This window comes from Oryzias latipes, chromosome 24 (genome assembly GCF_053564925.1).
Source record: "Oryzias latipes strain Hd-rR chromosome 24, Olatipes_Hd-rR_3.1".
Taxonomy (NCBI): Eukaryota; Metazoa; Chordata; class Actinopteri; order Beloniformes; family Adrianichthyidae; genus Oryzias; species Oryzias latipes.
In genome coordinates, this window is record NC_136260.1 from 6,478,557 (window position 1) to 6,491,234 (window position 12,678).

Genomic DNA, 12,678 nt, shown 5'->3' on the forward strand with positions numbered 1-12,678 from the left:
AGAGGCGGATGTTAACTAGTCAAACATTTTAAAACTTTGAAACGCGAAATGAGGCAAAATCCCTCCCATCGCCATGGCGCCGCCGTGTTGAAGCTAGTCTGAGTCGCTGTGAGTCATCGTGTCAATGGCAATGGCGGCAGTAGTTGCCATAGATACGATGACTCACAGCTACTCTGACCAATCACTGTTGACTGGTGTCAAAATGGCGTTCCGGATTTTGTGGTATGACTACAGTACCCAGAATGCTGAGAGGGACCAAGAAGTATGAGATTGATCATAGGTGTTGATGGGAAGTTTTTCTAGTCAACTGTGTTGATAGAGCCAATAAAACCAACAGCATTGCCAAAACTCGCAACATTATTTAATTGTAACACATAAAATACAAAACAGTACTCTCTTTTTTACTTTAATATGTTTTAGCACAGTATGCATTACTCTTTCAGGCTTTGACTACAGTACCCAGAATGCTTCAACCATCCATCAAGCAATGCAGCTTCATAGTTTGTCAAAGTTGTACTAAAACCTTATTAGACATATTTTTGAACGGCATGTTCTACAGAAAATCAGTTTGACACAGATGCCACCAAAAGTCACACACATAAGGAGCATAGGATTATAACAAGCATTTTTGAGAACATGTAAGGATTTTCAATGTGTCCTATGGTCTGAAAATTACTGCGTTTATAAATCACACAGGTGTTCCTGTTTTTCAAGGAGTGAATGTTTACTTTGGTACACATTTAGAAATTCATATTTTGCACTTCTGCGTCATTTAATTATTATTTTTGTTGAGTTGAAAGCCTAATTCCGCTCTTTTCCCCAAATGTTGATGTTTCAAAATGAAGTGAAGCGACTTAAGCTTCTTTAAAGTTTCTCCCACTTCTTTAAAATTACCGTAAATGCAAAAGTCAGAGTATTTTAGCTAAAACTAAATTATAAAAATTGGAAATAATTGTCACTACTTTATTTCTAAAGGAGTTTTCATCTGCATTTAATGATGATGGTTAGAAAATGTCAAATTTGGTAAAAACACTGATAAATGTGATTTCTTTTTTCTCTTTATAGATGAATAAACTTCACACACAGACAGGTTGAGAAAGGCTATTATGGCCCTTTCCCCTATCTTGGTTAAATTGCAGCTTCCTTCACTATTAGTTCGTTGTAAAATCCTTTTATTGAGGTTGTGGTTTACATTCAGACGCATTTGATTCTGTTAAAACACCACAAAACAGCCAGGGTGTGTTTTCTTGGAACCATTTCGGGAACGTTCTGGGTCATAAACAAACAGATTGTTCTGTCCATTTATTGCAGTTCCGTCAATACGATCTGTCAGAAAATGACTGAGCGTCAAAACAAAGCCGCGATCCATCGGGGATGCGTGTGCGCTCCGTAAAGGTTTTCATCGGATTCCCGAGACCCTGGCGTGTGATGCTTCCACTCACGGCCGCGGCCGAGCACCTGTGGACGTCTGCCCGCAGCCTCAGGTGACGTCCACCGCACCCCCAACCTCATTTTTCCTCAGACAATGAGTGGAATCGTTTCCCCCCCACGTCCACCTCTCCATCATTATTGACACAGAATTATTGATCAAAATCCGAGCCGGTAAATTACGAGCTATTAGTCAAACTCTTTCCCCTGGATCTGAGAGGAGTGGACGGCTGATGGATCGAGGTTGTGTACAAATTTGGCGAGTCGACACTGGGATGTCGTGCGTCCTGGAGACTCTCCTGTTTGGTGCATTTGTGAAATGCTGATTAAACAACCTACAAACGCAGATTTACCGGGCCCATTCCTCAAGGTGTTAAAGACACTGAATCAACGGCAAGTGGAGGAAGTCGAGGTTCCAGGTGAAATCTGCAACAGCCTCACTTAATTTTTTCCCCCCTTGTCTCTTCTTTTTTTGATGTTTGGCCCGAGGCCTCTTCTACTAAAGAGAAGTAATTTGGCTTATCTTATCCCAGAGACCTTGCAGCTGCTTTTTATTCTTTTTTGTGAGGTCTTTTTTTCTCATTTAGTCCAACAAAGATTGTCCTCATAGATTGACCTTCTCCGTGCCTGCAGGCCGTTGCCCTCATGCCAGTAACTAGATAACACACTCTATCAGAGATTTGAGAAAATCATTGGGAAAGCAGTGGGGCTGATAGTGGCATCAATCCTAACCTGACACCAGGCTGGGTCAACCATTTATCTCTGCACACCGCCTCTGGTCACAACAGCGGCCATCTTGCTCGGCTACATCCTTCTTTAATAACCTTGGCCATGTCTCTTCTCGGGCTGAGAGGATAACACGGCCGCTGCCGGATCGCTTTGTTTGCGCGCCGCCTGCGAGAGGCGCGTTTGGCGCCTCCGATCGGGCCGACGCCGGCAAACTCGTTAGCATAGGAGTTAATGGTGACTCGGCTGTCATTAATTCCCCATGGTGTTTCACTTAAATGCTTCTATATTGGTGGAGTGAGATCTTCCCAGAGGCCTCCCAGAGCTGAGATCATTGTTTTTCACTTACTAACAATGAACTTATGATCGTAGCGCCGCCGGGCTCTTAAGAAATGCCCCTCAGGATCATTACAGACCCTGTGTGCGACTGCGCGCGCGCACGTGTGTGTGTGTTGGGCGCCAATGAGGCCGGCGGAGCAGCAGTGTGTCCGAGGCTCATCTCGCCGCTCCGTGGCACAGCCAGGATGAGTGGGGAGGTTAAATGGGGCGTCATCAATCTCAATGAAGTGCAATTATTTTCTCACTTATTAATCATTGCAGGCTAATAGCTGGTGGCAAAGCCGGCTCCACCATTTGTCAAACTTAGCAGATTTCTGTAATTTTGTTTCGGCGTTTCCTCTCTAATGTTTGTGTAGACTTTGGCAGATATCTATGGAGGGCTGCAATAAGTCTGTGCCTCCCAGTATCTATCTCCTACCTGCACGGCAGAACTAACTGAACTTCTTGCTGTTTCTCTGTGTGAGTTATTCTCTCCATTTCAGAGCTGAGTGACTATTTCATGGTCCGTGGAGGAGCAGAATAGGAAGCTTTATTTGCAGGGACTCCCCGTTGATGGTTAACTATATTCAAACTCCAGCAAAATCCGCACAAGACTCCATACTTTGGGTTTTTTGTTTCAACTTCTGTGTGCACGTGCTCACTTTACTCAATATCTCTGTACTTAATAAGACGATAGGAGGCAGTAAAATCATTTAAATGTATAGTAACTTCCTGAAATATGCATTTGTACTCAAGATCCTCAGTTCTTTCTGTATTTTTGATGCACCTCGTTTCTCAGTGGACTGAATCTACAGCAAACAAATGCTCTCAAGTTGTGACGTTCATGCAGAAAGATCTAACAAAGCTCACAGATTGTACGTTTCTCTTAACTCTTGTTTTGGTGTCCATAAATCAGTTATCTCCAACCTTTTTCTCAGTTTAGTGTCAGACTACATTTTTACGGATTGGCCTGTGCGAGGTTGAAGTAGGAGTATGATTTTTTTTTTCCGGTTTTCCTTAGCTTGTGAGGGTAAAGTTTATCTTCATCCTCTGTAAAATATCTGCAGCTGCTTTAAACTTTATTTGTACTTCAGATTTCATGTAAGGACCATTTAAATGTGATCTAGATTTTCCTTTAACCCATAACTGTCAAAGTAGAAGCTGAAAAATCAGATGCCAACGTCAACCTCGTCTGACTTTTAAAGTGCAGCAAATTAAAGTAAAAAATAAAAAAAACTTCACTAAAACTGGTGTTTTCTAAATATATCAATAAATGTGAATCAACCGTTTAAACAACTCTGTTAGCAGTATCCTCGTAACATTAGACAGCTGGTTCATAAGAATTATGGTTATATATATTATAATTATTATGGTCTGCGGGAACAACTGTCATAATAAATTTATAGTGGAAGTAAAGGCTTTTGGTTTTTGTCTTATAATGCAGATATAACTTATTGTGAAGTCAAATGATCTGTTACTCTGTTTCCTCACTGACTCTGTTCTGCCAAAATAAACTTTACAAATATCTTTGTTTTTTGTTAACGTCACTAGCGCAGCTGCTTTAAGAAAGTAGTAGATGTGTTTTTTCGACACGTGACCGAACGACTTGACACGCGTCAAGAATGAGTTGCATGTGATGGAGGGAATCCAGAAGTTTTCCAAAATAAAACTTTCTTCAGAATCAGGTAAAAAATGAAATGGAAAAAATGTAGGACGTGTTTTTTTATTCTCTACGGCCCGGTACCAACTGTCCCACCCAGAGGATACATTGTGGACGGAATCCTGCACCACTCAGACTGTTGAAGCCGCTTAAAGGATCAGCGAAACATTTTAAAAAAGATTTAAGTCCAGTTGGCATGACTCAACTTCAAGATAAAAGTAATAGTTGTTCCGGCTTGAACCTGGTCACTTCTGATCAGTAACTCTTTGGCTTCCAGACTGAAGCTGTCAGATTAAATTTAGCTAAAGTGGAGCCAGAAAGGCAATAACTCAGGTTTGAAAGGGAGTTGCAGTTTGATATTTCTTCAGAGGCACAGTCCCTAAGTCCTCAAGTGAGTGGAGGGTGTCGGAGAGCATCAGATGGACAAGTAAAAGTTCCAAAAACAGTCTAGTGAAGGGAAACTCTATTCCTGATAATCCACAACAACCTCCAGGACCCAAAATCCAGTGTGTGAAATAATCTCATCCACAAAGGTGGAAGAATCCAAAAAAGGGCAGGCAGAGATCGAAACTGAAGACAAAAGCGTCAGATGGAGACATGGTGGGCAGGCCGGTTCGAGGCAGAGGTACCGAAGGGAAAAAGGTGGGTCGAAAGGTCAAGATGAGTAAGAAGAAAAGGTATACTGAATATCTGTGGAGAACTGATCACGATATGTCAACGAGATTGGAACACAGGTGTCTTAAATAGCAGGATACACAGGTGACATGTTTCTGCTTAATGCTGCAGGGTGAGGCGGCTGTCGAACCATGAGACAAGCAGCTTTGAAAAAAGAAGTCACTGGAGCCAAGGCGGTTTCCCAGTAAACATCAGGGTGGGGCGTCACCTAGAAGATTAAACAGAGTTCAGTTCAGGTAACGGCTAAATTACTCGTTTGCAGCTGAGATGTGAGATGCTCCACAAAGAAAAGAAACAGAAAAAAAACTGATGACAGCTGAGGGTCTATTCAGACTGGACACATTTGGTTTGCTTTAAGTGAACCAGAATTTGTTTCCCCCGGAACAAATTTTTAGTCTGAATCCATCCTGGTCCGGGACCAGGAACCGCTCTCTGACCCATCTTTGGAGGTGGTCTAGGTTCATTTCCAATTGGACTGAGCTTCGGTTCGCTTTGAGATTCCTCAATCAAATTACAATCCGTCCTCGGAGCGGAACAGCTGGACCAAAACGTCCACTGTAGCCGACGTAAACAGAGTAGAAATGAAGCAACAAATGAGCCGTAGACAAGTATAAAGCAACGATTGTCGGGTTGGCAAACAGAAGAAAAGAGTGCAACTGTTTATTGTTTGAAAGTTTATTTTAACATACCTGAAAACGCTTCATACACGTTTTTTGATGGCACACGCTGCTGTGACGTCATCCTTAACCCTTATGCTATCTTAGATGACCCCCCCCTTACATTGACGTGTTCTCCCTACCATGACAAAGGTGGATAAAGGTGGAAAGATTTCATGTAATCCATGGACACCAGTGAAGATCACAAATCATTAAAGAAAAAAGGTTCAGAGCACTGTCTAGTGGGGTCTAGATGACCCAACTCCCAATGTTAAAGTGCCTAGGATAGCACAAGGGTTACAGCTACCTTGTAGTTTCCTTAACAGAATTCTCTTAAAAACATTGTCAGAACTCCACAATGATGAGACACAGCAACTCATTGATATGTGGTCGGATGAATTCAGGCTCATAACGTGATCCACATTGCTTCTCACTGTTTTCCTGACATTCTAAATGTCATAAACACTCATCAGCATCCCTTCATACCCGACGGCTCCTCATCCCTGCAGTTGCTAGCATCCTCTGAGTTAAAGCAGTAACCGCCTTGCAGCAGGCCTCCGCCGTACCAAAGTACCGTAATTTCCAGACTACAAGCCGCTACTTTTTCCTGCGCTTACAGCCCTGCGGCTTTTTCAGTGACGCGGCCAATTTATGGATTTAATTGGCAGCCGCCATGTACGGACTTTCGAACTCAGTGAATAGTTTGAATTCTCTATCTAACACCAAGCACGAGGCATTTTTATTCAACACACCTCTTAGCAGCCAAACAGCATGGACTTGACTTCAGGTCTTAGACACTTCAGTCATGGTTCAACAAAACGAAACACGCATGCGCGGCCGCATCCCAGAATCCTTTGGTGCCATTAGACCCAACGTGCACCAGATCGCCGCTACATTATGATGAAGCTTTCAAGTTAAAAGCAATCGTTAAAAGCAGCGTAAAAAAGTCCACCGTCACCAACGGGTTTGGAAAAGCCGGTTTGCTGCGTGACGGAGAGAACAGCGCATGGAGTGAATTTACACTCCATTTACGGTTTCTAAGGACACCGTAAAAGCGGAATTTTGCTTTGAAAAACTCACAGCCTCCGTGTGAGCTGGAGACATCTTCTCCTGCTGATTGAGCTGCGGGGCCGATGGCAGTCTGAAGGCTCCCACACGTAACAACGCACCCGCCCCTCATACACAAAACGTACAGTTTTACGTCCGATTGCTCTGCACAGAAATTATTTGCTCCATCCACCGGCGCAACGGGGACGAAGTGCTCCTCCTTGAAGCCGCCCTGGCCAGAGGTGTCGGAGTAGATAGGAAGGGGAGACAAGGGCTTTCAGAGGCGCACTGACATCTGCGCTGCCCAGAAGAAACCCGCAAACTTATTTAATTGAATAGGAAATAATCGGATCATCAATAATCCACACCTCTCAGGAAAAGTGTTTTTTCTTTCTCTCACATTCATGTTTCTGTTGTTGTTTCGTTGTTTTTGTTTTTTGTTCTTTCTCTTTCCCTCTCTCTTTTCTCTTGTCCCCCCCCCCCTTCCCATGTTCTCATATGTGAATCAGGTAAAGTCAACGGAACCACGGTAAGTGTTTATTTATGCACGGAACGGGCGCGCGCGCATACTAGCGCTCATAAGAGCATGCACACGCGATCCCGCACACACACGTTGATAAACTGCAAAAACCTCACTTAGGCTCACACAAGACGCACGCAACATGCAGCCCACAGCCAAGACACGTTCACCCACAACGCACAGCGCTTATCAGTGTAGCAGGTACGCACAGCGGGCACGCGCACACGGACGGGCACACGCACTATTTAGCCTTGCACTCTCCCGGTTAGAACAGCTATGAACAGTCTTAACATCGTTAGCTGGAATGTGCGTGGACTTGGTTCTGGGCCAAAGAGATTGAAAGTGTTAAATCACCTGGATGATCTTAAAGCAGATATAGCTCTGCTGCAGGAGACCCATTTATCTTTATCAGCTGGTCAACTCCTGTGCTGTTCCCAGTATCCAGTTATGTATTCTGCCAGTTTCAACTCCAAACAAAGAGGGGTTGCAGTTTTGATTAATAAAAATGTTACATTTACTCATAAGGATACAGTTACTGACCCAGAAGGCAGATTTGTAATCATTAATATATCCATTAAGAATAAGGATTTTTGCATCGCCAGTATCTATGGCCCGAATGCTGACGACTCTTCCTTCTTTCACAGATTCTTCACCTCACTCTCAGCTCACTCTGACTCCACAATCATTATAGGAGGAGACGTCAACCTGGTTTTGGACCCTGAACTTGACAGACTCAGCACAGCAGCAAACCAGCGTACATGGCAGTCTGCAAGTATTCTAAAGCAGTACATGAATGATCTGGGTCTCTGCGACGCTTGGCGCTCATGTCATCCAAGCACTAAGGGGTTCACCTTTTTTTCTCCAGTTCACCATTCACACTCTCGATTAGATTATTTATTAGTCAGTAACTCCCTTTTGAAAGAAATTAAAAGTTCCAACATTCATCCAATAATTATCAGTGATCATGCACCAGTCTCTGTAAATATTTCTAGGGAAATATCGACACCCTCGGGTTCAACCTGGAGGTTTAATACATCTCTGTTAAAAGACCAGGAATTTATTGAATTCTTTAAAAAAGAGTGGGCAACCTTCTTAGAATTCAACGATACTTCTGAAATATCACCAAGTGTTCTTTGGGAAGCAGCAAAAGCAGTCATGAGAGGGAAAATCATCTCTTATTCAACGCATAAAAAACGCAAAGAGAAAGCAGATTTATTAGAATTAGAAAATAAAATCAAAACTCTGGAGACTGCTTATGCTGCCTCTGCACAGGAACACATACTGGGCGACCTGAAAAATTTAAAGCTGCAGTTTAATGACATCATCAATAAACAAACACAATTCCAGATACAAAGGCTTCGACTGGAAAGATATGAAAACTCAAATAAATCTGGCAAATTTCTAGCTAATCAGCTTAAAATTAATAAAGAAAAATCAACAATCACTTCTATTATGGACCAAACAGGGAATATCACCCATGACCCGGTAAAAATTAATAATGCGTTTAAAGACTTTTATCAAAACTTATACACTCCACAGATCAATCCATCAGAACAAAGCATCAACTCATTTCTCAACAATATAAACCTGCCCAAGTTAAACGAAGATCAAATCACAAATTTAGACTCTCCGCTCTCGTTGTCTGAGCTTCATGAAGCTCTGTCACTTATGCCTAACAGCAAAGCACCAGGACCCGACGGCTTTCCTGCAGAGTTTTATAAGGAATTCTGGGAACAACTGGCACCAACGTTTTATAAAACGGTAAAATTCATCAATGAAAGCCAATCTCTACCACCTAACATGAACTCTGCCAACATTATCCTTCTTCTAAAACCAGACAAAGACCCCACGAGTCCTTCCAGCTATCGCCCCATTTCTTTAATTAATGCAGATGTAAAAATTATCTGCAAAGCACTAGCACAGAGAATAGAAAAAGTCACTCCTCACATAATTCACTTTGATCAAACTGGATTCATCAAAGGCAGACACTCGGATGACAATGTCCGCAGACTCGTTAACATAATAGACTTTGCCACCATCAAAAACCAGGAAATGACCATACTATCATTGGATGCTGAAAAAGCCTTTGATAGAGTAAACTGGAAGTTCCTCATTGCTGCCCTCCATAAGTTTGGGTTTGGAGAATCATTCATCAATTGGATCAAAATATTATATCACAACCCCAATGCATCAGTTAGAACTAATAAACAGACTTCCAATAGGTTTTTTCTTGGAAGAGGAACTAGACAGGGTTGCCCACTCTCCCCCTCTCTTTTTGCAATATTTATCGAGCCTCTAGTCGCAGCAATAAGACAGAATGAGAGTATTAAAGGAATTAAAACCAAACACAGCCATCATAAAATTAGTCTCTATGCAGATGACATATTACTGTTTTTAAGTAATATACATTCTGTAAATGAAACGGCAACAATCATTAATGAATTCTCTTCTATATCAGACTATTCCATTAATTGGAATAAATCTGTTTTATTACCACTGAACAGTAACGCGGAGCAAGGACTCACAATACCAGTTAAATCAGGCAATATAAAATATCTAGGTATTTATTTTTCCCCCAAAATATCAGAACTGGTGCAGCTAAACTACACCCCATTACTGAAAAACATACAGGACGATCTAACACGCTGGACCAACCTGCCTTTGTCCCTTATGGGCAAGGTAGCCACGGTAAAAATGAAAATCTTACCCAAAGTTAATTATCTCTTCTCAATGATTCCCACACAACCGCCATTAAAATGGTTCAAAACATTAGACTCATCCATATCAAGCTTTTTATGGAACAATAAACCTGCAAGAATTAGTCTAAAAACTTTAAAATCTGCAAAAAGCTGTGGAGGATTAGAATTACCTAACTTCCACAATTACTTTCTTGCAAATAGATTACAATATATCTTAAAATGGTTAAAAAATAATCCAGAAACCAACTCATGGCTAGACTTGGAACAGGCGTTATGTGGAAAGATCAACCTGTCAGATCTTCCATTTATTAGCCAAATAGTTAAAAAACAGGATTGTTTCAAAAGTATTAATATAAATGCCACTTTAACAGCCTGGTGGGAATTTCTCAAAATATCAAAATCATCAATTCAACCGTGTAACATGACACCAATCTGGAACAACCCAGACATCCTCATAAACAAAAAAATTATCCACTTCCCAGCCTGGCAAGCAGGGGGCATAAAACAACTAGAGCACATAATTATTGATAGAAGATTCATAACTCCCCAGGAACTTCAAGACAAACATGGAATATATAACTTCTTGGAATATCAGCAACTTAAATCAATTATTACTAAAAAGTTTAAATACAGAGACAACGATTTAAAGCTACCAGATGTAGTTACCACTCTGATTAATTTCTCAATGAATAAAACTCTCTCCAAAATATACAAACTTTTATGTAATTTAGATAACAATATTTCACTTCCGACAACAAAATGGGATGCAGATTTGAGCATCAGCACAGATGAAAGCTTTTGGTCAGAACTTTGTCTAAACACCTTTAAAATGACAAAAAGTCCAAATCTGCAGCTAATCCATTTCAAAACTCTTCACAGAATTTACTACACTGGACAGAGGATGTTCAAGATGGGTCTCAGCAACTCAGACATTTGTCAGCACTGTGACAGTAATCTACCCGATAATTACATGCATGCACTATGGTTCTGCACGCCTGTCCAGGCTCTCTGGCGGCAGGTATGTGCCGATCTATCAGTCTGGCTTAAGGTTTCAATCACAGCTTCACCGTCACTTTGTGTGCTTGGTGACATGAGTGCCATCGATGTTGAAGGAGGATTAGGTTCTATCATTTTCATAACTCTTTGCATTGCTAAAAAAACTATTTTAATAAATTGGAAAAGCAAGAAAAATATAAATATAAGTCAACACAGAAATCTGCTGCTTGATCATATCAGCTTGGAAAAAATGTCAGCCCAAGGTTCAAGTAACTTTGAAAGAATTCAGTCTCTCTGGTCTCCCATGGCTAACTCCATGACTTAGGGGGTGGGGGGGGCCTGGTCGTCGCTGCTCCTTGCCCTTCTGCCGTAGGCCGGGGTGGGGGTCGGGGCCTCCGGGGCCTGGCGGGGGGTGGTGGGGGCTCCGTTGGTCGGGGGGTCGGGTCCGGCGCCTGGGTGGGGCGGGCTGGGGCGCTGCGTGGTCCTCTGGGCTTGGGTGTGGGGGTGCGTGGTGGGGGGGTGGGGTGGTGGTCTGGCTTGGCTTGGGGGGGTGGTCCCTTTGCCTGTGCTGGGGGGGGTTGGCGGGGGGCGCTGCCTGGGGGGGGGGGCCCAGCGGCGCTGGATGGGCTTCCCATCTACGCCTGGGGCTGGGATCGGCCCTTCCCTGGCTCTGGGGCGGGACGGGACAACCCTCTTGGGGCCCCCGGTCGCTCCGGGTGTCATCCGCTTCGGCTGCGGGGTCTGGAGGGGGGTGGGGTGGGGGGTCTTGTCGGCCCTGTCCTGTGGGGGGGCGTTCTGGGGGAGGGGGGGGGGCCACTATTGATACGGGGCAGGGGGGGTTGACGGGTCGGGGTCTCCGCTGAGGCCATCGGCGGTTTCCCCGGCCGGTTGGCTGCCTCGGCCCCGTCGAGGCCTGACCAGAGCTCTTCTAGGGCCGGCGTTTGGGGGTGGGGGCCGGGGCTTGCTCCGGGGGGGGCCAACGCTTTCTGGCTCCTCTCTCTCTGTGTGGGGGGGGTGGTGCTGGGCCTGGGGTGTCGGCGCCTCCGGGGGTGGGGCCCCTGGGCTGGGTGGGCCTGGCCCCCTTGTTGGGGGGGGGGGCGGGGGACGGCTGTTTGACCACCGGGGGACAGTCTATCAGCTGTCCCCAACTTACCCCCTTCCTCATATAACCTCATAATAGGATGAGGGGGTGGGGGGCTTAGCCTGCGATGGGCCTTGGGGGGGGGGTTACAAGGCAGTGGCCCCCCTCCTATGGTTGCCGTATGGAGTGGGCCCCCCCTCTTTCGGTTTTATTTGCACCTTAGACATGTAGGGCCCTTGGTAGGGGGGGTGCTTGGACATCACTGCCAGCAAGCAGCAGATGTCCTCCTAGCACCCTACCCGCCAATTTTAACCGCACCTTAGACATTTAGGGCCCCTTGGTGGGGAGGGTGAGGGGACGTCACTGTGAGTAATCAGGAGATGTCCCCTTAGTGCCCTACCCGCCAATTTTAACTGCACCCCCCCTTAGTACATACACCCCTCCCCCCTCAATATATACATCCCAACATAAACGCACACACATGCACACACACACTCTCTCAAACACACATACACGCACACACATTTTGCAAGGAAGGTGGGACCTGGGACCATCTGTCCCCTGCCTCTTCCCTGGTGGGGGGTACGGGCCCCTTTGCAACGGCGGCCGTGTCCCCGGGGTGCCGGCTTCCTGGGCCCGGCGGTGCTCTCTCCGCGCGGTGGGGGGGTTCACATTACATCTGAGCCGGGGGTGTTCGTGTCCCTGGGGGGTGGGTTCTGGTCCTCGCTCCTGAGTGCTGGGCCCCGCCAAATTTCCAACTGTGGCCGAGCCTGGTCGGGCCATATTTACAACACCCCTTGTGGGCCCTCCTTTTTCCCCGGGGTTCCCCCCTCCTGGGCGGGGGCGGCGGGCCCCTGCCTCGCTCTTCCCTG

At 44.9% G+C, this 12,678-nt stretch overlaps 1 protein-coding gene across 1 annotated transcript in view; it reads left to right on the forward strand.

The window, feature by feature from the left end:
* Window positions 1-1,316: 1,316 nt before the first annotated feature.
* The window catches only part of map3k5 (mitogen-activated protein kinase kinase kinase 5), a 100,748-nt gene continuing 89,386 nt past the window's right edge, over window positions 1,317-12,678 (forward strand). The window contains exon 1 of the mRNA XM_078942572.1: window positions 1,317-1,484. The gene's annotated coding sequence lies outside the window, so the exon portion shown is untranslated. The remainder of the gene's footprint in view (window positions 1,485-12,678) is intronic.